This window comes from Taudactylus pleione, unplaced genomic scaffold, assembly GCF_031769625.1.
Source record: "Taudactylus pleione unplaced genomic scaffold, aTauple2 ptg001830l, whole genome shotgun sequence".
Taxonomy (NCBI): Eukaryota; Metazoa; Chordata; class Amphibia; order Anura; family Myobatrachidae; genus Taudactylus; species Taudactylus pleione.
In genome coordinates, this window is record NW_028286227.1 from 159,338 (window position 1) to 165,857 (window position 6,520).

The 6,520-nt window shown below is 43.1% G+C and overlaps 1 long non-coding RNA gene across 1 annotated transcript; it reads right to left on the minus strand.

Moving 5' to 3' along the window:
* Window positions 1-206: 206 nt before the first annotated feature.
* On the minus strand, window positions 207-3,945 carry LOC148436311 (uncharacterized). Its single transcript, XR_015876472.1, has 4 exons — window positions 3,839-3,945; window positions 2,130-2,258; window positions 1,636-1,757; window positions 207-381 (listed from the first exon to the last, which is right to left on the minus strand). It is a non-coding gene; the product is annotated as an uncharacterized LOC148436311 (long non-coding RNA).
* Between the last annotated feature and the right edge of the window lie 2,575 nt (window positions 3,946-6,520).

Here is a 6,520-nt window from a genome sequence, read left to right on the forward strand (position 1 = left end):
GAAGGACAGTGTTATGAATTGAGCTGTTGGAAAACCTGGGAGTGCTTCATAAAATAACAAGAGGTAATAACTATTGAATATCTCCTGGAACATATAAGAAACAGACCACTATATATAACAATTATCCTGATGAAAATGAGTAACGTGTGCAATTAATAGCAATAGACAGATTTTTGCATTAAGATGTTAATGATTAATTCCCACAGTTCCTCTTAACACATAAAACATTAGATTATCCATCATTTCAAGTTCTCAGCCAAAATGATGTCCGGTAAGCCTCATCCTCTCTCTCATGTAGTAGTAGATTGTAGTAGAGGACCATTAGCCGGTGCTACTAATGGCTGAACAGGCAAAGTACTGTGTGATCTCTGGATCCGTTCCCTAGAACAACAAACAGTGGAATTAGAAAATATAATGGCCGTCAGAATGAGAATTCAAGTCCATCTTCTTGTAGGGCACAACTTACATGTTAAGAGGATGTATAAACAATACACTACTGAGGGGGACATTTCTGAGACTGATGCACAGATAACAGAACACAAAAGTTGCTGTAACTCAGCAACCAATCAGTTTTTCTAGTACAGTTTGAATAAATTAAAGGCAGCATCTAGAGCTCTTTAGCCTCAGTGAGCCCACTGGTTGCTAATCACATGTTAGTATATATTATACTAAGGATGTGGTTCCCAAACTGGGTTCTGTGGTACCTGGGGTGCAAATAAATTACTTGGGCCACCATATTTGTAGGCTGGGCCATGTGCTACCTGTTAGCCTTAGAACGTCAGAGTGCAGCCAATTACACAGGCTGCACTACTTGTGTGTGGCTGTGCTGTACAGCCCCATCTGTCTTCTCATTTCTCCTCCCTCCTTCTCTGTGCAGCAAAGTGAGAAGAGGTTAATGAGCACCAAATATTTGCTGCCAATACAACAAGGGTGAATGAGCGCTCTGCACAGATTCCTGTCCTGATGGGAGAATTCATTGTTGTCTCTTCTTCACCAGTCCAGCCCTGACTTTGGTCCACCCACCCAAGTTTGTCACATCCTCTGTGTGCATCTCTGCTCCCTCTCTGTGTCCCTATCTGTCCCTCTCTATCTCCAAAATGTAATATGTACCTGTTTCTCTGTCAATCCTTTGTGGGTATATCTCCCATTGTCCCTCATCCCAGCTATTCCCCCTATGTTTTTTGGGGGGGAGATTCATTTAAGTATGAAGTTCCAACTGTGCACACAGCAGGTTATTACTGATGAAAAGTCTAGCTTACTCTTGCTTGCACCTCTATGGGGTGCAAGAAAAAACGTGTTAGGAATTCCTGTCATAGGACCCACATTGTATTAGTGCACAAGGTTCCAACAGAACCTCGAAGCTAATGGAGGAGTCTATTTACTAAGCTTTAGATGGAGATAAAGTGGACAAAGCTAAAGTACCAATCAACCAGCTCCTAGCTGTCATTTTTCAAACACAGCAGTTAGGAGCTGATTGGAATGCACTTGATCTTAGTAAATAGCTCCCCCCTGGCCTAGGGACGCTGTGAAAAAAATGCTGAGGACCTAAGGGGACCATGTACCAAACAAAGTTTGGGAACCACTGTACTAGGGTATGTTAACCATTGAATGCAAAAGAACCAAATTGTAACTCACTTGAAAGCTTTTTCTTTTTCCCGATCAGAGAAAGAGCGTGCGGTTTTTGAGAGAAATGCGGATCGGTAAGTTTTGCCACTTGTGGGTTTGTTGATATCGTATCGACCAACGCCGACTGGGTTCTGCAATGTGACAAGTACAGTAGATTAACTGAATGTGAGAAACAAGGGGACTGGATAATCCGGAGGTTCTAATACTCTGTCTAAGACATAAGCTTTCAATTTGAAGACAGTACTAATTCAGGGTCCATATTCATAAACGTGGCGAACAGAAGGAAAATGCTAAAAGTATTTGAAACTATTTTTATACTATAAAGCAAAAAAATAAAAAGCTTGCTGTAAATGTGAGTGCGAAATACCCATAGATCTCAGGGAGTTACTGTGTAAGTTTGTGCAGAGCAACCCAAAATCTTAGGAAGAGCTAACTTAGGCCGAGTCAGCACCAGTAATGCAGAAATAAAAAGAACATCTATATTCTATGCACAATAAACTTACATTACTTCCAAAGAGGACTCTGCATGACTTTCTGTCAAATCACTTAGCAGAGGTCAGGAAGGGAACCGAGGACTGCCTCACAGAAGCGAACACTGATTTTACATCATAGGAACCAGGACCTGGGGAATGCTATCATGAAAAACAATAGATCAAGATGCGGTGACACACAGTATATTAGTATAACACAGGCATAACAGGCCGCACAGACACTTCCTGTAAGAACTCTTGCTGCGCGTACATAAACATTGCAGATGTTATTGCCTAGGTGTCATTAGTATTGATACTGGAAGCTAGTCACTAGGAGGACTGTCACAGATCACCCCACTAACCATGTGCACTTTATTGCTCCCTCTAGGGACTGATTCTGAGCCAGACAAAGTGGCGTACGTGTTTGCGCTCTTCTGTCACAGTCTCACCTGTGACTTTATGCTAATTCTACAATAAGCACTTGGTGTACAGCCGTGCGCAGGAATGTGCAAGGACTGAGACAGCCACTTTGTGCATCTGTAGGTGCTACATTACTGCTTGGTGCGTCACTGCTAGGTGCAGATTCTCCGTCAGAGTGTGGCCTCCAATGCACGCAATTAAGCATCTGATTCCAAAACCCCTCCTGCGACACACCCGCAAAACTCCCATAACACACCCATAAGATGCATCTTCCTGTGTCAGAAGAGCCACCTCCCAGTTACCGTTCAGGAATGCCCAATACATTTCTGATTCCATGCAAAGGTATCATTGGGTCCTGCGACTTTGTACCCACATACTGTGGGACGCTCAAGCTGAAATTTAAACGCATGTAAAGTTGAAAAAACATTGACCAATGCGAGAATATCGGCATTGGAACATACTCATAATAGGTCTCAATGGGTACATTTACTCAAGTGAGTTTTTAGAAGTGGAGATGTTGCCCATAGCAACCAATCGGATTCTAACTATTAGATTCTAGTTAAATGTTAAGTAGAATCTGATTGGTTGCTATGGGCAACATATCCACCTCTAAAAATTCTCACTTTATTAAATATATCCCCTAGTGTCTTCATTTACCTTTATGTAGCATATGTGGTGTAGCACTTGCATGAAAGTACGTGATCACCAGCCAGCATCAGTGGGCTACTATAATTATATATGAGACGCAAGAGTGGGATGGCCAAGTATAAGCTTCCCCAATATATCATTTCTGCACGATTCATGCTGCCCAATAGACACCAGCACAGCAGTTCCAATGCCTTATTTAGCCCCTCAGTTCCTTCCATCTTTAACATACTGTATGTGCAGTCCTTTTAAATAACCAGCTCTGGAAAGCTGTGTTCTATATGTACAGTACATACATTTTGTATTAAGGAATGTATCAAATTCAGGATTCTGTTGGAGACTTGGATGGACCTTAACAGCAACTCAAACATTTGGGATTCATTTAGATCCATGGGATTCAGCCAACTAAACCCAAATTCTGAGCTTACAGGAATGTTAGTGCACAAAACACTTGTTGCAGCCAGGAGTCAAAATACTATTTTATCATGCTAAGTCTTAATATGCAATTAAGTAATGGAAACATATTATATGGCCCATCCATAGTTGTGTACATTTGCATAAAGGGTGCATTTGTATACATTCACACCCATCCAAGTTTCCATGGTAATACAGGCTAGATTTTGAAGCAGACATCCTGCAAATGGTTTGTACTGGATAATCAAATCCTGAATACTGACAAGTGGCCGGGGACAGTGGGCAAGCGAGCTGTAGAATATCCTGTCCGTTGGAGTTTTTGGAAAGCGATGAATTGTTCCAAACTTGCCATGTTTCTTTTTTTGATCATTTTCAAGATCTTCAATGAATGACTTTGCATCAAAGTATCCTAGCTCTGTCTGATAACATTCCTAGGGATATAATGAAACAGACATAAATACACACACAGAATAACCACCATATTCTGGCCACTTGTTTTTGCCTTTTTGGGAGAATGTAGGTGGGTTGAGTCTAGCACGTGATGTTCTGAAGCTATATCATGTGCACTGTGAATATATTTCATACACTTCTATTAGCACATTCAGTCATATTTTTAACCTCCATCTGTATTGAATCAGGAATACTAGAAGCAGAATTTAGGGTTGGCCATCGACCATTGATGATTGGCAACCATCGATGGTCTGATGTCGATCATAACTAGTTTTACCGTCAATCGGAGGCCACCAATGGTGAACATCAATGGCAAAATCCAAATGGCTAATGCCGGCTGTGTTCAGCGCATGCGCAGAGTTAAACCATTGATGGCTCAATCATTGATGGTTTCTTACTGATGGTTTGAAACCATTAGCCATGGATAACAGAGCCGTTGTTGGTCGACCCTAGTAGAATTTTGTGCACATGATTGGCGTAGCAGCACTGATAGCAGAAAGGCCGAGTTTTGCATAAAAAAAAAATCCTGTGGATATTCATGTCCCTGATGTCCACTCAAAGCACTAATCTTATAGGTAGGCATGGTATGTAAAACAGTATCTATGCTTATAAAGTAAATGCAAAAAAGATGAGGCAGTTTGTGTCCAGTTCTCCAAAGAACAGGAAACCCAATGTAAGGGCCGATGCAGATTTGAACGTAACTTTGTTTTGCAATTGGCTTCTGAGTGTTTTTGTGCTGTGTATGCTCCATAGCTGAGTCCTATGCAACTCAGTCGCATGACCGCTTCGCAGGCCTATCAACAGAATTGCGTGCTATGCAGAGTAGTGTGTACACAGCGATATGGCTGTTATCAGACTGGTGCATTCATAACAATGGTGTCTATGAAAGCGAGCAAATGCATAGGGACAGTGGGCTGAACAGATGGGACAGCACAGTTGGTATAGTGGTTAGCATTGCAGACTCACAGTTCCAAGATCAGGAGTTCAGTTCCTGACCAAGGCCTTCGGCTCTCCCAGTTTCCTCCCAGACTCCAAAAAACATAGCGTAGATTTACTGACTTCTGATAAAAAAGGACCCTAGTGTGTATGTATGTTCATGGGATACGGACCATAGATTGTAAGAACCATTGGGGCAGTGAAGGACTGAATTGTTCTTTGTAAAGCGTAGCATTATATATTCTAAATGTAAATAAATAAATGCGTACAGCTCTGCAAACAGGTGATCAACCACATTAGTTTCCTGTGCGCACAGTAGCGTATAACTGCATCCAACTTACATTCAACCCCTCATCGGCCCCATAGTGTGAAACTTGTGAGATTATTATATATATAAATAATATAAAATAAGAGATATGGTAAGAACTTACCTTTGATATCTCTATTTCTGCAAGGTCCATAGGGTTCCACAGGGATACCTTGGGTTATAGTCATGGCTTGGCCATCGGGCACCACACAGTTAACTTTGTGCTCCCAGTATGCACTGGGTTCCCCTCCCCCAGGCCAAGGCACCTCAATTCAGTAATAAGCCAAGGCCATAGGAGGAGAGAAAAAGAGAGAAGGAAGTCTGGAATACACAAGAATCACATTCTCACAACAGGGAGACGGAAAATCGGTGACCAGAACCAGACCCATATGAAGCACAGGGCGACAGGGTGGGCTCCTTGTGGAACCCTATGGACCTTGCAGAAATAGTGATAACAAAGGTAAGTTCTTACAATCTCTCTTATTTTCTGCAGCAGGCTCCATAGGGTATCCACAGGGATACCTTGGGAGTTCCCAAAGCAGTATCCTCAATGGTGGGGGCGCTCCTGTGCAGAAAGGAGCTGCCCATGATGGACCCACAGACCTCGTAGAATGAGCAGTAACAGAGGGCGGAACAGGAATGCCCTCATGACTGTAAGCCTCAGAAATCGCCATGCGAATCCACCTGGCCAACGCTTGCTTGTTGGCCGGCCAACCCTTCTTATGGAAACCATAGAGGACGAACAAAGTGTCCGACTTCCTAAGGGAACTGGTACGGTAAAACCGTAGAGCTCGTACCACAAGGTCTTGTGAGTTAAAGGCCGGCACTACAATTTCCCCATTAATGTGGAAACTATAGACCACCTTAGGCAGGAACCCAAGGCAAGTCCGAAGCACTGCCCTGCTGCTGTGAAAAACCAGAAAGAGCCCCCAAATCTGACACCCTCCAGGCGGAAGCAATAGCCAGGAGAAACACAGTCTTAGCTGTGAGCCATTTGAGATCCACTGAGCCCAGTAGTTCAAATGGAGGTCAATTCCCAAGGAGCCACAGTAGGCACAAAGGGAGGCTGTATGCGAAGAGCACCCTGCATAAAAGGTGCGAACATCCGAGAGTGGAGCAATCCTCCACTGAAACCACACAGACAGTGCGGAAACATGTACTTTCAATGAGGCTAGACGAAGACCCTTATCTAATCCTGCCTGGAGAAAAGCCAGAACCCTGGATATCCGAAATACCTGGGAATCGTACCCCC